Genomic DNA, 27,269 nt, shown 5'->3' on the forward strand with positions numbered 1-27,269 from the left:
ATTTTTCCCTCACTACATTTTCAGTGTTCGTGCACTGCAACTCCAGCATCAGACAAGACTTTTTTGATATATTACTTCTTTACTACTGACGCTATTCGCAACTCATTATGACGTTTTACCCAATGAGATGTGTGACAAGCTGAAGCTTGAACGTAAATTCGCAAAACTATAATTCAAAATTTGATTCTTTGAAGAATAAGGGGTGGGGTGGTTAGTGGTTTATCTAATACAATACGTAATATCGACTGAATCTCAAATCCTTTGTAAAAGAAACTTAGAACTTTACTTAATGAAAATATATTATCATGTAACATAAATCACGCTTTTGACCAGTACATGAAATTGCATTTATTTCCATATTGATCTTTTACTTGCGTTTATTTCGTCAGCTTCCTTTTCAGCACGGACTCATACATGGGTTGGCAACTTGCGACTTGCATATGCCGTGTACGTTGTCTATAACCCAGTCATCTACCTAGTATGAAAGAGAGCAGATTGATTATGATTTTTCGATTTTATGAAAAACTAGCCTTTTCCCCATGGCTTCACCTGTGTATGTGTTTGACATATATATTGCACATGCCTCTTACCTCTTCCTCCTCGATCCCTCTCTTCCTCCATCATTGTGTCCACACCATCCTGCTGCCTCGTCCTTCCCACTGTCCCTGTTTCTGCATCTCCTCCTCTCACTAACTTTTCCCATGTCCTCCACCCCATCCTTCAAACTATACCTTCCTCCCTCCCTCCCTCCCTCTCTCTCTCTCTCTCTCTCTCTCACTCTCTCTCTCTCTCTCTCTCTCTCTCTCTCTGACCATTTTCTCCTCACCCTCTCTCTTTCAATAATTGCATGACAATCTCCCTTTCCCACACACCAACTGCAACTCTGTATCTTCCACATGCATATCCCCCTACTCTCCTCCCTCTGCCCATTATCTCCTCCATGTCACTCAGTCAGTCCTCGCCTCTATCCATCTCAACCTGTTCCCAACCATACACACTGCCACATTTAGCCGCTGAAATCAATAAACCAGTTCACTGCTTTTCCCACAACATGCCTGTCATGCAGGGCAGGCTACACTTCAGGAACTTTAAAATAATTTATACACCCCTTACATATAGAAAACCATGCAAAGCACATCCATAAAGCAGGCTGATACTACTGACAACATATTGCCATGTAAAGCAGCCTACATTTCGGGACCTAATAAACCATTTTTTGTCCTGACATGTAGGCTGTCCTGTAGCAGTTGGATTTAATGGGTCGATAATGTACCTATACAACATACCTGTTAATAAGGGCAGCCTGTATACCAGGAAATGGCAAAAGTACGTTTTACCCATTTTTCCATTCCTATTGCAGATAGGCTTCTGTGCCACAATTTGTTGAAATCGATCCAGGGGTTTGGGAGGAGATCCCAGAGATTCATATGCACATACACTCTGCATCATACATATAGAAGGTAACTTGGGAACTCTAATTAAAATACCATTTTTTTAACTGAGCTGTTATAAAGAAATCTCTTCCAACTGGTCCTTGAAATCTTGGATAGTGGCAATGGGACAGAGTTGACATCCAGGTGGGCTCCATAGATGTTCTAGTGGGGACCAACATGGGGATCCTTCTAGTCACAGAAGTATCACAGTCAGATCACATAAACACGTGACATGTGTAGACGCCCTCTAGTAAAATATCCCCACAATAATGTCGCTTAAAACGTAGTACATACAGATGCAGGATGACGTTGATGTACCTCTACGCCATCAGAGTACCCTCAGTCAACAACAGCCATTACCTAGAGTCATACCTGATGAATGTCCACCCCATGATGCCAGGAATAACACCAGTGTGCCTCTTCAAAACACTGGAAGACTAGGACCTCTTCCAAGGTAGCCATCAACGATTGTCATCAGTGGTAGAGAAGAACTGTGATTCATCTGTGAAAGCAGTGTAACACCATTCATCAGCAAGCCTTGCACCACGATCACATCACCACTCCAAATACACCAGTTTCTTTTGTAGTGTTATTGGCAGTCTGTAAACTGGACAGCAATTCCCAGTCCATCTGCTGCTAGTCTCTCACCAATGATGTCAGATGACACAGAATACTGTAGGAAGTATGTTAGTTGCTCTTGAATGGCAGATGAAAATGAGAAGGATTAGAATGTGATGTGCACACAACAAGGCGTTCCTCCATTGTGATGGCTAGATGTGTTTGGTCAGAAACCTGACGACGACTATGCCTGCACTCACCTTCTCCTGCAGTCCGATATGGAATCACTGTCAAATCCGCATGCCACACAGATATAGGTATTGCATGATTCGAACAGCCTGACCAATAGGGACTCACTGTGAGGCCCCTTTCAGACTCTGTCAGATAGTGATAACCCTGGCCCACACAAGTAAGATGCATCTCCATGTCCTTCATACTGATTCCTCATAAGCTGACATTGTTCACTCTCTTTATATACCCTACTTGGCCTGGTAACAATACAAAGAACAAACCACACTAATGCACTCTGGTGGCCATTATGTCACAAAGAATTTCAACTCCAGACATTTACACTACTGGCCATTAAAATTGCTACCAAAAAGAAATGCAGATGATAAACGGGTATTCATTGGACTAATATACTATACTGGAAGTGACATGTGATTACAATTTCACGCAATTTGGGTGTATAGGATCTGAGAAATCAGTACCCAGAACAACCACCTCTGGCTGAAACAACGGCCTTGATACGCCTGGGCATTGAATCAAACAGAGCTTTGATGGCGTGTACAGGTACAGCTGCCCATGCAGCTTCAACACGATACCACAGTTCATCAAGAGTAGTGACTGGCATATTGTGACGAGCCAGTTGCTCGGCCACCATTGACCAGACGTTTTAAATTGGTGAGAGATATGGAGAATGTTGTGGAGAGGGCAGCAGTCGAACATTTTCTGTATCCAGAAAGGCCCATACAGGACCTGCAAGATGCGGTCGTGCATTATCCTGCTGAAATGTAGGGTTTCGCAGGGATCTAATGAAGGGTAGAGCCACAGGTCGTAACACATCTGAAATGTAACGTCCACTGTTCAAAGTAGCGCCAGTACGAACAAGAGGTGACCGAGACGTGTAACCAATGGCTCCCCATACCATCACTCAGGATGATACGCACAAGTGGCGGTGACGAATACACGCTTACAATGAGCGTTCACAGCGTTGTCGCCAAACACGGATGCGACCATCATGATGCTGTAAACAGAACCTGGATTCATCCGAAAAAATGAAGTTTAGCCATTCTTGCACCCAGGTTCGTCGTTCATTACACCTTCGCAGGCGCTCCAGTCTGTGATGCAGCATCAAGGGTAACCGCAGCCATGGTCTCCGAGCTGATAATCCATGCTGCTGCGAATGTCGTCGAACTGTTCGTATTGCAAACGTCCCCACCTGTTGACTCAGAGATCGAGACGTGGCTGCACGATCCGTTACAGTCATGCGGATAAGATGCCTGTCATCTCGAATGCTAGTGATACGAGGCTGTTGGGCTCCAGCACGGCTTTCCCCATTACCCTCCTGAACCCAAGAATTCCATATTGTGCTAACAGTCATTGGATCTCGTCCAACGCGAGCAACAATGTCGCAATACGATAAACCGCTATCGCGATAGGTTAGAATCCGTCCTTTATCAAAGTCAGAAACGTGATGGTACGCATTTGACCTCTTACACGAAGCATGACAACAACGTTTCACCACGCAACGCCGGTCAACTGTGTCTGAGAAATCGGTTGGAAACTTTCCTCATGTCAGCACGTTGTAGGTGTCGCCATAGGCGACAACCCTCTGTGAATGCTCTGAAAAGCTAATAATTTGCATATCACAGCATCTTCTTCCTGTCGGTTAAATTTCGGGCATGTAGGACGTCAGCTTCGTGGTGTAGCAATTTTAATGGACAGTAGTACTTACCCGCTGATGGTGTGTAGGTTTACGAATTTACATTGCCATCCTAGCATCTCTTGTGGGTGCTCCACTTTTTTATTTGTCAGACACTGTTTGTAAATCTCAATACGTCGTTCAGCTTCTTGGTGCTAAGCTTACGAGAACTGAACTATGATACTAATTTTCTGTCGATGAAAACCGCAGTGGATACACCGGTGCCCGTCAGATCACCGAAGTCAAGCGCTGTCGGGCGTGGCCGGCACTTGTATGGATGACCACCCGGGCCGGCATGTGCTGTTGCCATTTTTCGGGTTGCACTCAGCCTCGTGACACCAATTGAGGAGCTACTCGACCGAATAGTAGCGGCCCCGGTCAAAGAAAACCATCGTAACGACCAGGAGAGCAGTGTGGTGACCACACGCCCCTCCTATCCACATCCTCTGCTGAGGATGACACGGCGGTCGGATACTCCCGATGGGCTACTCTCCATTCCGTCCATCTGCTCTTCAGAGTCCTTTGATGTGTCTCACAGCACAATGTCATCGGAAAACCTCGAAGTTTCTATTTCTTCTCCATGGATTTTAATTCCTACTCCAAATTTCCTTTAATGCTTGCTCAATATACAGATTAAATAACATCGAAGATAGGTTACAACCCTGTCTGTCTTCACTCCCTTCTCAACCACCGCTTCCCTTTCGTGCCCTTCTACTCTCGTAACTGCAGTCTGGTTTCTGTAAAAATTGTAAATTGCGTTTCGCTCCCTGTATTTTACCTGTACAACCTTTAGAATTTGAAAGAGAGTTATCATCATAATCGATGATAATACCCTAAATAAACCTCACTGAATGTAAGCGACTCTGCTGCGGTGCGTAATTCTAATCATGATACGAGAAATAATTTTCCATGCCGCCAGCTCTGCACTCACAAAGTGCAGCAGCAAATTAAACTAAGCGAAGTTGGCCGGTGGCCGCGCACGGCCGTTGTTCCTGCAACACAGCGCAGGGCACACTCGCTAATTGCTAATCGCGTTAGGCATGACCAATTTTCCGCGGAGCCGGCGGCGTTTCATTTGTTTTTCGCGTCGGCCTTTCGTTAATTACGAGCCGGTATGCCAGACACGCTCCGCCGCGCTCGTCCCGCCTAAACCTGCCTAATTGCATTAACTGCCGAAATTCTGCCGGCTGCGCGATATCCGACATCCGCTTACTTTATGAAATTATAGTTATATTTCCATATCTACGGAAAGATTATTACTTCTTAACACCTTATGCCTCGTGTTTCGAATAGTTATTAACCTGAACGGAGTTACATTGACAAGACAAATTCACTGAAGAGCCAAAGAAAGTGGTACATACGCCTAATGTCATGCATGGCCCCCGCGAGCACGCAGGAGTGCCGCAGCACGACGTGACATGGACGCGTTTAATGGTTGAAGTAGTGCTGGAGGGAACTGACGCCATGAATCCTGCAGGGCTGTCCATAAATCCGTAAGAGTACAAGGGGCTGGAGATCTCTTCTGGACAGCACGTTGCGATGCATCCCAGATCTGCTCAACAGTGTTCATGTCTGGGGAGTTTGGTGGCCAGCGAAAATGTTTAAACTCTGAAGAGTGTTCCTGGAGCCACTCTGTAGCAATTCTGGACTGTGAGATGTTGCGTTGTCTTACTGGAATTGCCCAAGTCCGTCGGCATGCACAATGGACATGAGTGGATGCAGGTGATCAGACAGGATGCTTACGTACCTGTCACCTGTCAGAGTCGTAGTTTCACGTCTCAGGGGTTTGCAGGATCCATGGATTCATGAGGTTGTCTCCATACCCGTACACGTCGATCCGCTCGATACAATTTGAAACGAGACTCCTCCGACGAGGCAAATTTTTCCAGTCTTCAACAGCCCAATTTAGATGTTGAAGGGAACTGTCTGGAACCGCGTGACCGCTACGGTCGCAGGTTCGAATCCTGCTTCGGGCATGTATGCGTTTGATGTCCTTAGGTTAGTTATGTTTAAGTAGTTCTAAGTTCTAGGGGACTGATGATCCCAGAAGTTAAGTCCCATAGTGCTCAGAGCCATTTGAACCATTTTGTTGACGGGACAAGACGAAACGTGAAGCTTTGTGTCGCGCAGTTGTCATGGGTACACGAGTGAGCCTTCGGCTCCAAAAGCCCATATCGATGATGTTTCATTGAGTGGTTTGACACTTGTTGACGGCTCAGCATTAGAAGCAGCAGCAATTTCTGGAAGGATTGCGCTTCTGTCACGCTGAAGGATTACCTTCAGTCGTTGTTGGTTCTTGCAGGATCTTTCTCCGGCCGCTGCGATGCCGGAGGATTGATGTTTAACCTAATTCCTGACATTCACGGTACGTGGAACGCTCTTAGAAAAAAATCCCCACTTCATCGCTACCTCGGAGATGCTGTGTGCCATTGTTCGTCCGCTGACTATAGCACCACGTTAAACTTACTTAGAGCCTGATAACCAGCCATTGTGGCAGCAGTAACCGATTTAACAACTGCGCCAGACACTTGTTGTCTTCTATAGGCGTTGCCGACCGCAGCGCAATAATTTCTGCCTGTTTACATATCTCTCTATTTGAATACATGTGCCTATATAAGTTTCTTCGGCGCTTCAGTGTATTATGACTACCTGTTTAACCGTGCTTTGGGCCACACATACGTTAGGACTAGAGCCGGAATCGCTTTGTTGTCAGGAAGTCGGGCGGAGAGAGGGCGTGGGTCATCCTCTGGAGCGGGCGAGCGCTAGTAAATCATTCTGCAGTTAACAATCATTTATTGATGCGAGTTTAACAATAAATCAGTCTTCTTCCCGCCGCTTCCTAGCAGAGACCATGCTGATTCCCCGCTGCCTGAAAGCGCGACGTGACACATCAGCAGCCGACTAGAAACTTGCTGAGTACACATCCTGGCGTTGTCTGTGGTCAGTGTTGCGGCCCCGTCACAGGAGAATGCGGCAGCCGTGCGCTCCCAGAGCGTCATATAGCTGCGGATATTTGTCGGAGATTCAACGGTCTCTATGAGTGAAGCAGGCCGCAGTGGCCGAGCGGTTCTGGACGCTTCAGTCCGGAACCACGGTGCTGCTCCGGTCGCAGGTTCGAATCTTGCCTCGAGCATGCGTATGTGTGTCGTCCTTAGGATAGTTAGGTTTAAGTAAGTTCTAGGGAACTGATGACCTCAGATATTAAGTCCCATAGTGCTCAGAGCCATTTCTGTGAGTGAAGCTGCACTTCGGATGCGTGCTTTTGCTGTCGGTTGTCAAGACAGCGTGTAGGCGGAAGGTCCAAGAGCAAGATGAAGGACTGCCCGAGTGGCGGCCACGACGCACAGCCGATATAAGGCGGTACTTGTCTTGCCCCAGCGCCTAACGTGAAGAGCTTGCAGACGAGCGGGTCTGTTCTTCATCCCCGGAAGATCGGCCTGGTTTCCATCCTCAACCAGTCACCGTTGTGACAGGGAGAAATGCGGCTTGTAGATCAGAAGTCCCGTCCCTGGCCAGATGGCTGTGAGTTTGCAAAAGTGGACTCCAAGTTAGCAGCGGCTCGTACACGCGTGTTGAATTCATTAGAGTATCCTGCAACTTAAAAAGCTAATCTTCCACTGATAACCGTAATGCAGATGGAATGCCTTACTCTGAGAATGAGCTAGAGGGGGCGATGATGTGATCCTCTACACATTGGTGACCAAATGTACTTCCTTTTCCAGATTCTTTAAATGGTCTTGACTGCTGTGAACTTCAGGGTTTCAGAGCGCTCCTTTTTGAGAAGCTCGCGTCGTGAAAGGTTTTCTTGTGACATCTCTAAGTGAAACAACTACGATTAGACTCGTTACAGTAGCACGTTCTGTCTGTTCCGCACTGTTGTCGAAGTACTGAATCAATTTTCTTGGTTTACCTGTCGCGTAGTCTGATGAAATTGGCTCATAGCGTGTTCTACTCCAGGTCCTCCGCATTGACATTCAGTTACGACATCGTTGGGTAGCCGGCGGGCCCACATAGCACTGTCTACGTCGGATTGTAACAAAATTTTGTTCCTGTGCAACACTTGGAACACAATACAGCAGCTATTCTCTGTGGCACTGATTCGACAGGTACTCGGTAGGATCCGGAGTAAGGAGGCACCATATGCTTACACAAGTGATGCTGTTCTTGCAAACTACGCACCAGTGGTCGGAGGGTGCGGAAGTGATCCCCAATAGTGCGCCAGCTGTGATCCATCGGGTACAGATCAGGCGAATTTGGTGGCCAGGGCATCAACGAGGGCTCACTATCACGCTTCCTTAAACACTGAATCACGATTCTAGGCTCAGGATATGGACAGTTATCATCTTGTATGATGCCATCGCCGATGGGAAAGCCGTCAATCGTGAAAGGTTGCAGGTGGATCACATCTGTCACGATGGCTTGCATTACAACCACAGGTCCCGTAGAAGGCCAGGTGAATGTTTACTACAGATAAATATTGACTCCATCGTTCTTCTTCCGGGGTGCGGCGCAGCTTTCGAGCAAGCATTCACCTGGACGACGGAGTATCCCAGATACGGTCATTCTTTTCTTGTAACAAGAGCCGACCAGGTGACACCGTTCCATGACCCACGGTCCAACCTCGATGATCCTGTCCCCGCTGTTGTTGTAATTGACAATGTCATTGGGTCATCATGGGGACACGTAACGGTCTTCTTTTGTGGAGCCCTGTGTTCAACAATGTGCACTGGACAGTGCGCTCCGAAGCATTTGCGCCCGTACCCGCATTAACCCTGCCGTCAGATCTGCCACAGATTGCCACCTACACTACTGGCCATTAAAATTGCTACACCAAGAAGAAATGCAGATGATAAAAGGGTATTCATTGGACAAATACATTATGCAAGAACTGACATGTGATTGCATTACCACGCAATTCGGGTGCGTTGATACTGAGAAATATGTACCCAGAACAACCACCCCTGGTCCTAATAATGGCCTTGATACGCCGGGGCATTGAGTCAAACAGAGCTTCGATAGCGTGTAGAGGTACAGCTGCCCATGCAGCTTCAACACGATACCACAGTTCATCAAGAGTAGTGACTGGCGTATTGTCACGAGCCAGTTGCTCGACCACCATTGACCAGACCTTTCGAACTGGTGAGAGATCTGGAGAATGTGCTGGCCAGGGCAGCAGTCTAACATTTTCTGTATCCAGAAAGGCCCGTACAGAACCTGCAACATGCGGTCGTGCATTATCCTGCTAAAATGTAGGGTTTAGCAGGGATGTAATGAAGGGTAGAGCCACGGGTCGTAACACATCTGAAATGTAACGTCCACTGTTCAAAGTAGCGCCAGTGCGAACATGAGGTGACCGAGACTTGTAACCAATGGGACCCTATACCATCACGCCGGGTGATACGCTAGTATGGCGATGACGAATACAAGCATCCAATGTGCGTGCAGCGCGATGTCGCCAAAGACGGATACGACCATCATGATGCTGTAAACAGAACCTGGATTCATCCGAAAAAATGACGTTTTGCCATTCGTGCACCCAGGTTCGTCGTTGAGTGCACTATAACAGTCGCTCCTGTCTGTGATGCAGCGTCAAGGGTGACCGCAGCCATGGTCTCCGAGCTGATGGTAGATGCTGCTGCAAACGTCGTCGAACTGTTCGTGCACATGGCTGTTTTGAAAACGTCCTCACCTGTTGACTCAGGAATCTAAACGTGGCTGCACGATCCATTACAGCCATGCGGGCAAGGTGCCTGTCATCTCGACTGCTAGTGATACGAGCACGGCGTTCCGTATTACCTTCCTGAACCCACCGATTCCATATTCTGCTAACAGTCATTGGATCTCGACCAACGCGAGTAGCAATGTAGCAACAGGATAAACCGCAATCGCGATAGGCAACAATCCGACCTTTATCAAAGTCGGAAACGTGATGGTACGCATGTCTCCTCCTTACACGAGGCGTCACAACAACGTTTCACCAGGCAACGCCGGTCAACTGCTGTTTGTGTATGAGAAATCGGTTGGAAACTTTCCTCATGTCAGCACGTTGTAGGCGCCAACCTTGTGTGATTGCTCTGAAAAGCTAATCATTTGCATATCACAGTATCTTCTTCCTGTCGGTTAAATTTCGCGTCTTTATCACGCCATCTTCGTGGTAGGAATTTTAATGGCCATTAGTGTAGTTTGGTTTACAAATATCGTGGAAGACCTTGTATCGCCCGCAATTCTGCAGTTCGTTTCCGAAGGTTTTACTCTGACTTTTTCGGTTCTGTCCGGAACAGTAACTTCTACCAGCATCTGGTCGGCGTTAATTTTCTTGATTTGGAACAATAAAACACAGTGCATTGTCTTTCGTTATATCGCACCAAGAAGAACCCCGTTTTGATAATTCTTCACAGATATTTCTCAGCTTCTTAACAGCTCGAGCGTATGCATTTCTTTTTTAACACGAGGGGTCGTTCAATAAGTTAGGCAGTACATTTTTTTTTCTGAAGCAGGTTGGTTTTATTTAAAATTCCAATACATTACATCGTTCCCCATTCTTCTGCCTACAAAATCCAATGTTCATCATAATCTGCGATCCGTACGTCGGTCTTACGCTACATTACTGGGAGGATCTGTTATTCTCGAATGGTAGCACCCTACCTGTCGTCGTAGGAGCCAACATCTTGCTGCATCAATAATTTCCCCATCATCCCCATTCTGGTTCCCGCGGAGTGCATCTTTCGTTGGACCTAACCCATCCGAAACATATGAGATCCAGACTGCAGTGTGGATGAGGGAGAACAGTCCAGTGAAGTTTTGCGAGTTCCTCATGGTTGCGCAGACTTGTGTGAGGCCTTGCATTGCCATGGAGATGGAGAAGATTGTTTGCACTTTTGTGACAACGAACACGCTGAAGTCGTTTCTTCAGTTTCCTGCGGTTAGCACAATACTCTTCAGAGTTGATAGTTGCATCATGAGGGACCACATGAAACAGAATAACCCTTTCAGAATCCAAGAAGACCGTCGTCATGAGTTTACCGGTTGACGGTGCAGCTTTTAACATTTTCTTCGGAGGAATGGTAGTGTGCCGCCGTTTTGTTTCCTTTCCCAAGTGATGAACCCGTGTTTCAACGACTGCTACAATATTCAACAAAAATTTTTTGCGGTCATCCTCGTAACGTGCAAGCAATTTCGCGCAGGTTGTCTTTCATTGCTCTGTATGATCTTCTTTTAGGCGAAGCGGGGACACACCTTTCAGTATCTCACGTGGAGGACGAGTGTGTCAGCAGTTCCAACATAGATATACAATTGTGCAGCGAGGTGTTTGTGATCCGTCGGTCACCCCGAATGAATGTGTCCGCACGTTCCAACGTTGCAGGCGTCACAGCTACACTCCAGGAAATGGAAAAAAGAACACATTGACACCGGTGTGTCAGACCCACCATACTTGCTCCGGACACTGCGAGAGGGCTGTACAAGCAATGATCACAAGCACGGCACAGCGGACACACCAGGAACCGCGGTGTTGGCCGTCGAATTTCGCTAGCTGCGCAGCATTTGTGCACCGCCGCCGTCAGTGTCAGCCAGTTTGCCGTGGCATACTGAGCTCCATCGCAGTCTTTAACACTGGTAGCATGCCGCGACAGCGTGGACGTGAACCGTATGTACAGTTGACGGACTTTGAGCGAGGGCGTATAGTGGGCATGCGGGAGGCCGGGTGGACGTACCGCCGAATTGCTCAACACGTGGGGCGTGAGGTCTCCACAGAACATCGATGTTGTCGCCAGTGGTCGGCGGAAGGTGCACGTGCCCGTCGACATGGGACCGGACCACAGCGACGCATGGATGCACGCCAAGACCGTAGGATCCTACGCAGTACTGTAGGGGACCGCACCGCCACTTCCCAGCAAATTAGGGACACTGTTGCTCCAGGTGTATCGGCGAGGACCATTCGCAACCGTCTCCATGAAGCTGGGCTACGGTCCCGCACACCGTTAGGCCGTCTTCCGCTCACGCCCTAACATCGTGCAGCCCGCCTCCAGTGGTGTCGCGACAGGCGTGAATGGAGGGACGAATGGAGACGTGTCGTCTTCAGCGATGAGAGTCGCTTCTGCCTTGGTGCTAATGATGGTCGTATGCGTGTTTGGCGCCGTGCAGGTGAGCGCCACAATCAGGACTGCATACGACCGAGGCACACAGGGCCAACACCCGGCAACATGGTGTGGGGAGCGATCTCCTACACTGGCCGTACACCTCTGGTGATCGTCGAGGGGACACTGAATAGTGCACGGTACATCCAAACCGTCATCGAACCCATCGTTCTACCATTCCTAGACCGGCAAGGGAACTTGCTGTTCCAACAGGACAATGCACGTCCGCATGTATCCCGTGCCACCCAACGTGCTCTAGAAGGTGTACGTCAACTACCCTGGCCAGCAAGATCTCCGGATCTGTCCCCCATTGAGCATGTTTGGGACTGGATGAAGCGTCGTCTCACGCGGTCTGCACGTCCAGCACGAACGCTGGTCCAACTGAGGCGCCAGGTGGAAATGGCATGGCAAGCCGTTCCACAGGACTACATCCAGCATCTCTACGATCGTCTCCATGGGAGAATAGCAGCCTGCATTGCTGCGAAAGGTGGATATACACTGTACTAGTGCCGACATTGTGCATGCTCTGTTGCCTGTGTCTATGTGCCTGTGGTTCTATCAGTGTGATCATGTGATGTATCTGACCCCAGGAATGTGTCAATAAAGTTTCCCCTTCCTGGGACAATGAATTTCAATTTCCAGGAGTGTATTTGCTGCCAGCCGGCACGCGGGAGATGGGACAGGTTTGCGCGACCTCGCCCAACGACTCACTGTGCTTTCGTTTACTTCCAGATCTCCGTGGACATACTTGAAGCGCCCATGAATATCTGTGATGTTCTGGTTCTCCGCCGAAAGAAACTCAGTGATGGCTCCTTGCTTGCATGCACGTCCATTACAGACGCCATTTGATGGTTACTTATAGCGCTGCCATCTATTGGAACTTCGTGAAATATAGAACTGCTGTAGGAATACTGCTCGATGTCCCACGACAAATTCCACTTTTTTTCAATCGAAACTGTCGGAGAGCAAAATTGTGTTGCATTGCTTACTGAACGCCCCTTCTGGATGCTCATGCGTCATTATATAATTTACGTTAATTTTCACCTTTCAGTTACGTGGAGGTATGCCAGGAACTAGCCGTCGTTCGGATTTAATGTTAAACTGCGTGCCGCCTTTCCCCAGTAGGTTTTCTGGCGTAGATTAAGGGCGCGAAAGTCACCAAAGCGGCATTCAATTGAAAGAAACTTGCAAGCTGGTGGCTGAACACCGTCTTGACTCCCAGTTATACTCATTTACTTTGCACGTAATATCAGTGCACCTTTTCATGACTAATACTGAATAAGAAGTGAAAGTTTTCAGCGCGATGTACTAAATCGTACGTCATTCAGGTATTTTGATTTTTAGTTACTGTAGTGGAGTGGAATGACGTGATCTTCTTACGATCGCTGGCCGTCGCGTAAGCCGCGGCGGCAGTCATCTCAGCGTCTATAGGTGTTGCAGTGAACATAATGACGTCAGAAAGTTGCGTCGCTCGCGTACACGATACTAAAATGAAAAACAAATATATCCATGAAATATATGTTTCATGCAACATTTTAATACACAAAGAAAATCATTGTTAAGAATTCTCAACAGTAATCGCTTGGATGGGAAGTAGAAAAATGTGAGAGCTCCAGTATCTTGTCAGACTACGCTGTCTCATATAAAGCAAGGTGAACAGAAAACTCACTGCCCGACAAATAAATAGAACTTCAGGGGTTGAGATGGTTTGTGGTTTCAGCGATTAGAGAATGGAGACAAATGAAGAAAGAGCGTGCCAATATGAGCCCACTTTTCCTCATAATGTTGAATCACGTATAATATGAATCCATGCACTGGTTCGATTGGGAAAGTCCATAGCTCGTGGTCTAGTGGCTAGTGCTGCTGCCCCTGCATCACGGGGTCCCGTGTTCAATTCCCGGCTGGGTTGGGGATTTTTCTCTGCCTGGGGACTGGGTGTTTGTATCATCATTTCATAATCATCATCATCATCATTATCATCATCACTCACGATAGTGGCTAGATTCGACTGTGTAAAAAAAATTGGACTGTGTAAAAATTGGGACGTTGTATGGGCGCTGATGACCCTCCAGTTGAGGGTCCCACAAACCAAACATCATCGTCGTCATCTATTGGAAAGAGTGGTGTCATAAAGCCTTCGACTCCTCTTCTGAGACAAGCTGGCTCACAGTTATTGTAAATGGCCCTTGATACCGTGGATACTGCTACTGGGACGATGTTGACGTCCGACCTGGTAAAGAGATCTGGAACGTTCCTGACTGAGAGAGTACCTCACTATCACACAGACAGTTCACGGAGACACTTGCCGCGTGTGGACATGCATTGTCTTGTTGAAAATTGACACTACGACACTTCCACCTGAGAAGTAAGACTACCACGACGTACCCTTGTGCAGTCAGAGTTCCCTCAGTCACTGCTGACGGTGACCCAGCCATACCCGATGGCTCTTCACACCGTGGCCCCGGGAGTAACACCGCTCTGCCTCCCCAAAACGATGGAAACGTGGGTTTTCGCCGACGATCGACATCCGGGGTAGTGCAGAACCACGATTCTTCGTTGATTATCCAGCAGCAGTCCAAGCTACCGTTCATGAAAGTATTTCAAACGCAGTAGTTTGTATCATGTTATTAACGGCAGCCTACCCGAGGGACGGTAATTTCCTAGTCCACTGCTGCTAGTCTCTGACCAATGGTGCGAGATAATACAGAATTTTGCAAGGAGTAGATTGGTTTCTCTCGGATGGCAGACACGAATGTGAAGTGGTTACGATGTACTGTGTGCACTCCGATCCTTCCTTGTGGTAGTTGGACATGTTCGACCAGAACGTTGTCGGCGAGTATGCTAGCACTCACGTTCACATGCAATCCAACATTGGGCTACTGTCAAATCCGAATGCCCCGCAAAGCAGGTATTGTACAGTTAGACCATCCAACCAAACAGAGACCAGCAGTGATGCCTCTTACCAACACTGTTAGGTGCCGATAACGCTGGCTGACACGCGTACGCAGTATTTCCGTGTCCTTCACAGTAACCACTCAACATCTCACCTTGTTCCCCCATTTCTCATGTCCCACCAGGCCTGGAAACAAAATTGAACTCGAACTACACTAAAGCACTCGGAAGTCCGTTCTGCCTGTCACACAAAAGTCCAATCCTAATCAATTACATACACGCTGATATGTACTTGTACAAAGTTATATTGACATCCGACCATGTATTCTCGATGTTTCTAGACAAAATTTTGATAAGTTACCCATGTCCAGTAGTGTAACATCTGGGTGTAATGTAAGTTTGAACATAGGCTCACTTTCAACTCTCCTGTTTCACACTTTGCACACAGGGGAGAAAACGCGCTCTATTTTCTGCTTTATGCAGCAGCCCAAGGCCTGGACACTGATTCGAATAGTCGTCATGTTGTCTCTTACGTGATGAAGGAAATGCTTTCCCACGTGATGCCCTGCCTCGCGTTGTCTGTCGCTATTCAGTCGCTGCTACAATACTCGACATTCTTCGTATTTTACTGTCCCCGTTAATACAAATCGATAAACCAGATACAACCCTAAACTAATTTAGGGCCACACTATCGAATGGGCGCGTAGATTTCCGCTTCAAAACTCTTTACATTCGTAATGGGAAACAAACCTAATCTTTCCGTCGACATCGCAGAAAACAGATGATGAGCTTTACTTGTTTGTAGTGACTCCAGCAAACGAAATAGCAAACAGTTGCCGAAACACGAGAGAAAATAAGCCTGACAGCTGTTAGGAGATGCTGATGAGCTCTACTTGTTTGTAGTGACTCCAGCAAACGAAATAGCAAATAGTTGCCGAAACACGAGAGAAAATAAGCCTGACGGCTGTTAGGAGATGCACCTTGTAAGTACACGGTGAACCAGAACTCCACCGAGAAACTTCCAACGGTGGTAGTATGAACTAAAACAAGAAAAAACTTGTGGTAAACACGGGCTGCAAAATCCTCACGTTAGGGGCTACGAGCACTTCTTAATCATCGCTACTGTGTGAGATACATCTTCTACTGAACAAGTGCTCATAGCTCTTACCGTATGGACTTTAGAGCCTGTGGTTACTGGACTTTTTTCTTGTTTTGCTCCATAATATCTCCTCCCAAAACATGAAAAGGCAAGAGATTGCAGTAGAAGAGCTGTGTATCACAGAATATAAGACGAACAAGTGCTCGTATCTCCCCATCTATGAATTTTAGAGCCGATGTTTACAAGAAATTTTCCTTGTTTTTGTCCAAACTATCTCCTCTGAAAATATATTGGTGGAGTTCTGGTGCACCGTGCACAGGGTGACAATTTTTGAACGCTGCGTGGTCTATGGAACCTTGCCACGGTTCACTCGGCTCCCCCCGCCGGAGGTTCGAGTCCTCCCACGGGCATGGGGGTGTGTTTTGTCCTTAGCGTAAGTTAGATTGAGTAGTGTGTAAGCTTAGGGACCGTTGACCTCAGCAGTTTGGACCCACAGTAACTTACCACAAATTTCCAAAAAATTATTGAACTATATAAAGAAACGTAACTTAGCTACAAACTACGGCGTGCACACTCTTCATTCAACATGTAAACGTCACTACAGACATATTCGGATTTAGGTTATGACATGTTCGATTTGCCTGCCGTAAAAAAGGTTGAAATGGCTCTGAGCACTATGCGACTTAACATCTGAGGTCATCAGTCCCCTAGAACTTAGAACTACTTAAACATAACTAACCTAAAGTCATCACACACATCCATGCCCGAGGCAGGACTCGAACCTCCGCCCGCACCAGCAGCGTGGTTCCGGACTGAAGCGCATGGAACAGCTCGGCCACCCCGGCCGGCTCGTCACTCCACACAACGTTTTCCCACTGTTCAATCGTTCAATGTTTACGCTCCTTACACCAAGCGATGCGTCGTTTGGAATTTACAGGCGTGATGTGTGGCTTACGAGCGAACGCTAGACCATGAAATCCAAGTTTTCTCATCTCCTACCTAACTGTCATAGTACTTGCAGGGGATCCTGATGCAGTTTGGAATTCCTGTGTGATGGTCTGGATAGATGTGTCTACCTGTTACACATTACGACCCTCTTCAACTGCCGTCCGTCTCTGTCAGTCAACAATTGCGGGCGTATACAGATGGCCTTAGTGTGGCGTACACAAGGTATAAAAGGTCAGTGCATTGGTGGAGCTGCCATTTGTACTCATGCGAAAAGTTTTTCGACGTAATTATTCCAACAGGTCGGGAATTAACAGACTTAGAACGCAGAATGGTAGTTGGAACTAGACGCATGGGACATCTCATTTCGGAAGTCGTTGGGGAATTCAATATTCCGAGATTCACAGAGTGAGGAGTGTGTCAATAATACCAAATTCAGGTGTTACTTCTCACCACGGACAACGCAGTGGCCGACAGCCTTCACTTATCGATCGAGAGCAGTGGACTTTGCCTAGAGTTGTCAGCGCTAGCAGACAAGCAACACTGCGTGGAATATCAAAATTTGCAGTGCCTCTCCCGGGCTCGTGACCGAATCGCTTGGACCCAGGACGGCTGGAAAACCGTGTACTGGTCAGGTGATCCCGGATTTAATCGGCAACAGGTTCTCCGCAGAATCGGTGGGGAAAGGAATACATGAAAATGACGGACAAGAAGAAGGGTTAGAATAGTAGGGCGTCTGTTAAGACGTCAGGGAATAATTTTCCTGTTACTAGAGGAAGGAGAAAAACCATAGAAGCAGACAGAGAGTTTGGTACATACAGCAAATACTCTGAGATGAAAACTTTGGCATAGAAGAAGAATTCGTGGCATGCTGCATCAAACCAGTCAGAAGACTGATGTCAAAAAAGAGAAAAAAAGGAGGTAGGTTTTGAGTTAGGCGCAGCCCCCACGAAGTCATGGATTCAAGTTATCAACAGGGCTCCATAATGGTATGGGCTGTGTTTACATGGAATGGACTAGGTCCCCTAGTCCAACTGAACCGATCATTGACTAGAAACGGGTATTTTCGGCTACTTGGAGAACATTTTCCGCCATTCATGGTCTTCATGTCCCCAAACACTATGGAATTTTTATGAATAATAGTACGGCATGTCACCGGGCCACAACGGTTCACGAATGGATTTAAGAACATTCTGAACAGATCGGGCGAATGATTTGGCCACCCAGGTAGCCCGACAGGAATCTCATGGAACATTTATGGGACACAACCAAGAGGTCAGTTCGTGCACAAAATCTTGCACCGGCAACACTTTGGCAAGTATGGACGGCTATAGTGGCAATATTTCTGCAGGGACATCCAAATACTTGTTGTGTCCATGCCACGTCGAGATTCTTCGCTAGGCTGAGCAAGAGGAGGTCCGACGCGACAGGAGGAATCTCTCTACGTTTTTCACCTCAGTGTATTGGGCCTTCAACTTCGAATCCACCGTTTTCAAACAAATGGTAGTAGCGGCAGTTAGTGGTGCAGCTAGTAGGTCGTACAATAAACTGAAGAAGGTTGGTTGGTTGGTTGATTTGAGGAAGGAGACCAGACAGCGAGGTCATCGGTCTCATCGGATTAGGGAAGGACGGGGAAGGAAGTAGGCCGTGTCCTTTGAAAGGAACCATCCCGGCATTTGCCTGGAGCGATTTAGGGAAATCACGGAAAACCTAAATCAGGATGGCCGGACGCGGGATTGAACCGTCGTCCTCCCGAATGCGAGTCCAGTGTCTAACCACTGGGCCACCTCGCTCGGTAAAGCTGAATAAGTTTAAGACATAACACCGTCAGAAAATTCGCCGATTTGTGGTTGCATCATATACGCTCCTGGATATTGAAATAAGAACACCGTGAATTCATTGTCCCAGGAAGGGGAAACTTTATTGACACATTCCTGGGGTCAGATACATCACATGATCACACTGACAGAACCACAGGCACATAGACACAGGCAACAGAGCATGCACAATGTCGGCACTAGTACAGTGTATATCCACCTTTCGCAGCAATGCAGGCTGCTATTCTCCCATGGAGACGATCGTAGAGATGCTGGATGTAGTCCTGTGGAACGGCTTGCCATGCCATTTCCACCTGGCGCCTCAGTTGGACCAGCGTTCGTGCTGGACGTGCAGACCGCGTGAGACGACGCTTCATCCAGTCCCAAACATGCTCAATGGGGGACAGATCCGGAGATCTTGCTGGCCAGGGTAGTTGACTTACACCTTCTAGAGCACGTTGGGTGGCACGGGATACATGCGGACGTGCATTGTCCTGTTGGAACAGCAAGTTCCCTTGCCGGTCTAGGAATGGTAGAACGATGGGTTCGATGACGGTTTGGATGTACCGTGCACTATTCAGTGTCCCCTCGGCGATCACCAGAGGTGTACGGCCAGTGTAGGAGATCGCTCCCCACACTATGATGCCGGGTGTTGGCCCTGTGTGCCTCGGTCGTATGCAGTCCTGATTGTGGCGCTCACCTGCACGGCGCCAAACACGCATACGACCATTATTGGCACCAAGGCAGAAGCGACTCTCATCGCTGAAGACGACACGTCTCCATTCGTCCCTCCATTCACGCCTGTCGCGACACCACTGGAGGCGGGCTGCACGATGTTGGGTCGTGAGCGGAAGACGGCCTAACGGTGTGCGGGACCGTAGCCCAGCTTCATGGAGACGGTTGCGAATGGTCCTCGCCGATACCCCAGGAGCAACAGTGTCCCTAATTTGCTGGGAAGTGGCGGTGTGGTCCCCTACGGCACTGCGTAGGATCCTACGGTCTTGGCGTGCATCCTGCGTCGCTGCGGTCCGGTCCCAGGTCGACGGGCACGTGCACCTTCCGCCGACCACTGGCGACAACATCGATGTACTGTGGAGATCTCACGCCCCACGTGTTGAGCAATTCGGCGGTACGTCCACCCGGCCTCCCGCATGCCCACTATATGCCCTCGCTCAAAGTCCGTCAACTGCACATACGGTTCACGTCCACGCTGTCGCGGCATGCTACCAGTGTTAAAGACTGCGATGGAGCTCCGTATGCCACGGCAAACTGGCTGACACTGACGGCGGCGGTGCACAAATGCTGCGCAGCTAGCGCCATTCGACGGCCAACACCGCGGTTCCTGGTGTGTCCGCTGTGCCGTGCGTGTGATCATTGCTTGTACAGCCCTCTCGCAGTGTCCGGAGCAAGTATGGTGGGTCTGACACACCGCTGTCAATGTGTTCTTTTTTCCATTTCCAGGAGTGTAGTTGCCTGAATGTGTATACTTGCGGGCCCGTTTCTCATTTGCGGGAAATTTTAATTTTCTGCTTTAACATGAAGACTTCTGTAGGCGAGGCTCATAAAATGCTGGGTACGACCTATGGTGAGGCGTCTATCAATGAAAGAAGGTTCAGAGATTGGTTTCATCGCTTCCAGCACAGTGATTTTGACATCGAAGACCCGCATGACGTTGGAAGAAGAAAGTTTTCGAAGTGACTGATACCGAGGGAAACAATCGTAGGAGATCTTTACTGAAAGCAATTGATGCGTTTGAGCCGAGCACTGAAAGAAAAACCTCCACAACACAGCGATAGACATGAAAAGGTTACTTTCCAACATGGCTGTGCTCGACCACATGTCGCAAAATCCGTCAAAACATATTTGGAATCGTTGAAATGGGAAATCCTGTCCCAACCGCCGTATTCTCTAGACATTTTCCTTCTACCGCCTTCTTCGATCAACGGTGCACGGCCCGAAGCACCAGCACTTCTGGTCATATGAACACTTTGAAAATTGGGTCGAAAATGTTCAAATGTGTGTGAAATCTTATGGGACTTAACTGCTAAAGTCATCAGTCCCTAAGCTTACACACTACTTAACCTAAATTATCCTAAGAACAAACACACACACCCATGCCCGAGGGAGGACTCGAATCTCCGCCGGGACCAGCCGCACAGTCCATGACTCCAGTGCCTTAGACTACTCGGCTAATCAAAATTGGGTCGATTCATGGGTCTCCTCAAAGGATGCACAATTCTTCCACTGCAGGGCTTTATGCTGTCCGAAAGGTGAGGGGCAGTACAGTGAATCATACTTCTTTTTTACGTTTTTTTAAATAAAAACAACGGAAACAAAGTTTCAGACATAATATGAGAGTTGTTTCTAATTTCGAAAACCTTTATAGTTCTTCAAATGTTTGCTTCGTTAATAATTAACGGGAAAACAAGAAAACCAGAGGAAAGAAATGTAATAAGAATCAATTGCTAATGGGAGCAGTCTGCCTGTACTTTTGCGTGGCATCCGTAAGAAGAGCCCCTAAATCACTCCGTGTTACTTTCTAAGACAGACGCAAATCATCACGTTCAGAGATCCGTTACGCTTTTGTTGACGTCGCCGCGGACAGCCGACGGAGCAAATGTGACGTCATGCTGCTGTGGTCAACGCAAAGGTCGGGCCCCGTTTGATCCTCACCTGTTTTCGTCTAATCCGTAAATGCCATCCCGAGATCAGAGGCTTTGCCGCTATGACACGGAAATTCACGGTCGATCACGCATTCATCTTGCACGTCATCAATCAGTATGCGCTGCTGGATGTCAGCAGCGGCTGCCGTATTATCCCGCTGCTTTCACGCCGGCGCTGTGCTGCATCGCGGCTGAGCTTACTGTCCAGTGTCGGGCTGACGTCACCATTATTCGTCCGCCCACCTTTTGTGTCCCAAACAACTGTGATCTGTTCCGCAATGATGACATGCAGACGTCGTCAAAAATACTGTTCCGCATATGCGATATTTCCCGCAATAGGTGTATTCACTTACTGAAACTTCGCATTTCATCCCATTATTGAGATGACAGAGAATTTCTCCATGTCAGCACATGACAGAGGTCAGTAAATATGACCGGATGTACCTAATTTTCGGGTTAACGAAGAGTAGTCAGAAAGATTTAACTGCAGTTTCGTAACAGGGGTTGACAGGCAAGAAATAAGAGATGTGTTATTAAAATCAGAAGTGAAAAAAGTTTTGGACGAAGTAAGATCGAAGAAGGCGCAAGGGACAGATAATATTCCATCGGAACGTCTACCAGGTGTACCGGTATGAAATGAGCGTTAAGATACAAATGTGTCGATAGGGAACATTTGTTGTCAACCAGCCTTAATTTTTTGTTTGTTTGGTTGGTTTTGACATCTGTCGAAGATATTTAGTACACATCAAGTCATGGAACAAACAACATCATATGTTTTCATCGTGTTAACAATGTCGAATTTTGTATCAGAAAGTGATGATTTGCGGAAAGCATTAATTTTTGTTTTCATTTGAAGAAAATTGCTGCAGAGTCGCATCGAATGATTGTCGAGGCATATGGTGATCATGCTCTATCAGAAGCAACATGCAAAAGATGGTTTCAACGGTTCAGAAATAATGATTTTGATGTAAGAAATGAAGAACGTGGAAGACCACCAAAAAAGTTCGAAGACGCCGAATTGCAAGGAATATTGGATGAACATGATACTTTGAGTCAGAAGCAAATGGCAGCAATGCTAAATGTTGCACAACAAACAATTTATGACCGTTTGCGAGCTATGGGAAAGATCCAAAAGTGTGGAAAATGGGTGCCACATGAATTGAATGAAAGACAGATGGGAAACCGAAAAACCATTTGTCAAATTTTGCTTCAAATACATGAAATAAAATCAATTTTGCATCGATTTGTTACTGGCGATGAAAAATGGATTTATTTTAAGAATCCTAAACGGGAAAAATCATGGGTTAATCTGGGACAACCATCAACGTCGACTGCAAAACCAGATCGATTCGGCAAGAAGACAATGCCCTGTGTTTGGTGGGATCAGAAAGGTGTGGTGTATTATGAGCGTCTAAAACCCGGTGATACTGTGAATAATAATAGCTAAAGACAACAAATGATCAATTTGAACTATGCATTGATCGTAAAAAGAGCAGAAGACATGGCAAAGTAATTTTTTTACACGACAATGCACCTGTACACAAAGCAAAACTGGTTCAGGATACAATCAAAACACTTGGCTGGGAGCTGCTACCCCATCCGGCGTATTCACCACACTTGGTCCCTTCCGACTACCATTTGTTTTCATCAATGGGACACGCATTGGCTGAGGAACACTTCGATTCCTACAAAGAAGTCGCAAATTGGGTATCTGACTGCTTTGCTTCAAAAGACGAACATTTCTATTGGCGTGGTGTCCACAAATTGCCAGAAAGGGGTCAAAATGTATAGAAAGCAATGGTAAGTACTTTGAATAAAATGTTTTTATTTTTCAATTCAAAATTAGTTTTTCATTTTCACAAAAAAAACCTCATTTCAAACCGGTACACCTGGTAAAATCATTGGCGGAAGTGACAAGAAAGCGACTATCCACGCTGGTGTGTAGACTATATCAGACTGGCGATATACCATCAGACTTTCGCGGAAACATCGTCCACATTATTCCGAAAATAGCAAGAGCTGACAAGTGCGAGAATTATCGCAGAAACAGCTTAACAGCTCATGCATCCAAGATGCTGACAAGGATCATATGGAGAAGAATGGAAAAGAAAATTGAGGATCTGCTAGATGACGATCAGTTTGGCTTTAAGTAAGATGCGGTTGATAATGGACGCAAGACTAAAGGAAAAGTCGGCCGCGGTGGTCTCGCGGTTCTAGGCGCGCAGTCCGGAGCCGTGCTACTGCTACGGTCGCAGGTTCGAATCCTGCCTCGGGCATGGATGTGTGTGATGTCCTTAGGTTAGTTAGGTTTAAGTAGTTCTAAGTTCTAGGGGACTGATGACCACAGCAGTTGAGTCCTATAGTGCTCAGAGCCATTTGAACCATTTGAACTAAAAGAAAATCAAGACACGGTCATAGCATCCGTCGACGTGGAAAAACCGTTCGACAATGTCAAACGGTGTAAGGTGTTCGAAATTATGATAACAGTAACGACAAGCTATAGAGAAAGATGGATAATAAAGCATGTACAAGAGCCAGGAGAAAGTAATAATAGTGGACGACCAAGAACGAAGTGATAGGATTAACAACTGTGTAAGACAGGTAGGTATATAGTCTTTCGTCCCTACTGTTCAACCTGAACATCGAAGACTCAATGACTGAGGTATAAGGTAGGTTCATGAGTGTGGTTAAAATTCATGGAGGAAGGATATCAGTAGTACGATCCGCTGATGACATTGTTATCCCCTGTTGAGTACAATGAAGAGTCTAATGAGTACAGAATATCGATTGGGATTAAATCAAAGAAAGATCTACGGCACACTGCGGTTACAAGAGGTGTAAGTTTTTTTGCATGAGTGAGGCCGGGACAGTTTTATGGACGAGTCACTTTTACGCAGATCAGTTTTCACGGAAGCATTTCTTGATAAGGCTCTACCGACAATGGAAGCTGGTACTGCCATCTCACAAGCTTCACGGCACCAGCTGCGTGAACATTTTAGCGTGAAGCACATGTTTGTCTCACCAACTGCGACATAATCGCGTGTACAAACAGTGATCCAATACTGTAAAATGCTTTTTTATTACAGTCAGAATTCATTTGTGATCATAGACTGGAATATAAAAGCATTTTACATATTTATGTTTTCGTGCAAGGTGAGTAAGTTTTGTTACTTAAATATCGAAGCTCCAAGGGAGTAAAGTTTTAAAATTGAGAATAGACAAAATATTTGTTTACAGGAGCTTAGTCTACAAGGTACCTATACAATTTGAAAGCCTGAAAATTACTATGGCAGCTTCGAGACTAAGTCAGACGTGGCGATGGGGCACTTTTGCGCAGTTCTGATGTGGCACTTTATGGGCTATTTTGCATTGCCGACCTGATACCCAAGTCAAGAAAACTTTAATACAACATCAATTGAAAATGCAGTCCATACAAACGAAGGCACAGGTGAATAAAAGGTAGAAAATTCTATGAAAGCTATTTGAACCTAATAAATCTCAAACTGAAAGAATTAATTCCAGGAGAGGAAGGACTGACAGGGAGCAAGAAATTTCTAATTGTGAGATCAAGTAAAAATATGGATAAGCAAGTTTTCATATGCCTACTCCCCTCTTCAGATCTGCGTAATTTTGTTCCCTTTATGTCGCCTGTCATCTTGTCTCTCTTCCTTCACTCACTCTCCTGTGACAAACTTGGCCTTCCAAAGTGTCTGACAGCAAACACCGTCACAACCAACGTGTCGTCCAGTTCTTCTTCGTCTCTCTTACAAGTTGCAGCAGTCTGATGAAGATTATGAAAATTGCCTTTTCATATACTGCCTGAGACGATGAAACCAAGTAAAAAGAAATCAAACGTGTGTTCCCAACGATTGTGCTGCATTATTTCTTCTGTACCTAATTGCAACTCGGCTATGATGATGAAAAGACCTTTAATTAACATTCAAGTTCCTATGTAGGACATACTATGGTAACAGGTGGAAATAAGCCTTTTTTTCTTTTTTACTTTCAGTGAAATTGTTGTATTTGACCACTATGACTGTTGTAAGAAAGACTGTAATTCTGTTTACTGTCAACAAAACATATTTTGAAAAGTTTAGTAGTTGGTTTTGCTTACTCATTATTGTGTTCCAGCATATGCATAAACGTGCCTCCATAGGTGCATAAACCTGTCCCATATCCGGAGCAAGTTAACGCACTCGACTTTGGTCCATATGAAATTATTTTGGACTCGTAATGCTGAGATAGAAGTACAGGGCTATTCAGAACGAAGGAACAGATTTCAAAGATTTATTACTTCCAAACTATAAAAGACAGAAACACAATTGCAGCTTTTCTGGAAAGAGAAAAGTTTAAAATTTTTATGCTTTCAATTATGAGCACCATGTGTTAGATGACAAATGTCGAAACGGAGGCTCATTTCCTGCCACACAGAAAGCAGCTGGTCTCTCGGTACCGAATTCACAGCTTCAAGAATTCGATGTCACAGACTTTCAGGCATATGCGGGGAGGAGGGATAAAAACGCGGTCTTTTACGGAACCCCACAGATAAAACTCATAAGGTGTGAGGAGTGGGACGCTCGATTTGAAGAGGAGGAAGCAAGAGATGAACTGTATCGCCAGTGGCCTCCCGGGTCTCTAGACCTTACACCTTGTGACTTTTATCTGTGGTGTTACGTAGGAGACCACGTTTTTACGCCCCTCCCCTCCCCCCCTCCCCGTTATGCCTGACACTTTTGAAAATCTACGAAATCGCAATGTTGAAGATGTATTTTCTATAACGAGAGACCTTTTCTTCGTGTGTGTCAGGAAATAAGCCGCCGTTTCCATATATGTCGTGTAAACATGATTCTCACATTGAATGCATACAAATTTGATTTTTTCTCTTTCTAGGAACGTTGGAATTGTGTTTCCATCTTTTGTAGGTTGCACGCCATAAATGTTTGAAATCTGTGCCTTCTTTTTGAATAGTCCTGCATACACGAGGGGCGTTCAATAACACATATTTTTTCTGAAAGCAGACCGGTTTATTTAGGATTCCAATAGATCTTATTATTCCCCTCTCTTTTGGCTACAAAACCCAATCTGTCAACATAATCTTCGTTCAAGCGATGACCTTCAAATGGTTCAGATTTCTCTGAGGACTTTGGGACTTAACTTCTGCGGTCATCAGTCCCCTAGAACTTAGAACCACTTAAACCTAACTAACCTAAGGACGTCACACACATCAATGCCCGATTGCAATTACGAACAAACTGAATTGGAAAGAATACATAGAAAATGTAGTGGGGAAGGGTAACCAAAGGCTGCGTTTTATTGGCAGGACATTTAGAAAATGTAAGAGACCTACTAAGGAGACAGCCTACACTACGCTTGTCCGTCCCCTTTTAGAATACTGCTGTGCGGTGTGGGATCTTTACCAGATAGGACTGACGGAGTACATCGAAAAAGTTCAAAGAAAGGCAGCACGTTTTGTATTAGCGCGAAATTTGAGAGAGGGTGTCACAAATGGTACAGGATTTGGGCTGGAAATCATTAAAAGAAAGGCGTTTTTCGTTGTGACGGAATCTTCTCACGAAATTCCAATCACCAACTTTCTCCTCCGAATGCGAAAATATTCTGTTGACACCGTCCTACATAGGGAGGAATGATCACCACGATAAAATAAAGGAAATCAGTGCTCGTACGGAAAGACGTAAGTGTTGATTCTTTCCGCGCGCTATATGAGATTGGAATAATAAATAATTGTGAAGGTGGTTCGATGAACCCTGTGCCAGCCACTTAAATGTGATTTGCAGAGTATCCA

General features: G+C 46.4%; 1 protein-coding gene across 1 annotated transcript in view; it reads left to right on the top strand.

Annotated features, from left to right (window-relative positions):
• LOC126336611 (diacylglycerol kinase eta) overlaps window positions 1–27,269 on the top strand; it is a 1,405,164-nt gene that overhangs the window by 368,285 nt on the left and 1,009,610 nt on the right.

This window comes from Schistocerca gregaria, chromosome 2 (assembly GCF_023897955.1).
Source record: "Schistocerca gregaria isolate iqSchGreg1 chromosome 2, iqSchGreg1.2, whole genome shotgun sequence".
NCBI classification, from domain to species: domain Eukaryota; kingdom Metazoa; phylum Arthropoda; class Insecta; order Orthoptera; family Acrididae; genus Schistocerca; species Schistocerca gregaria.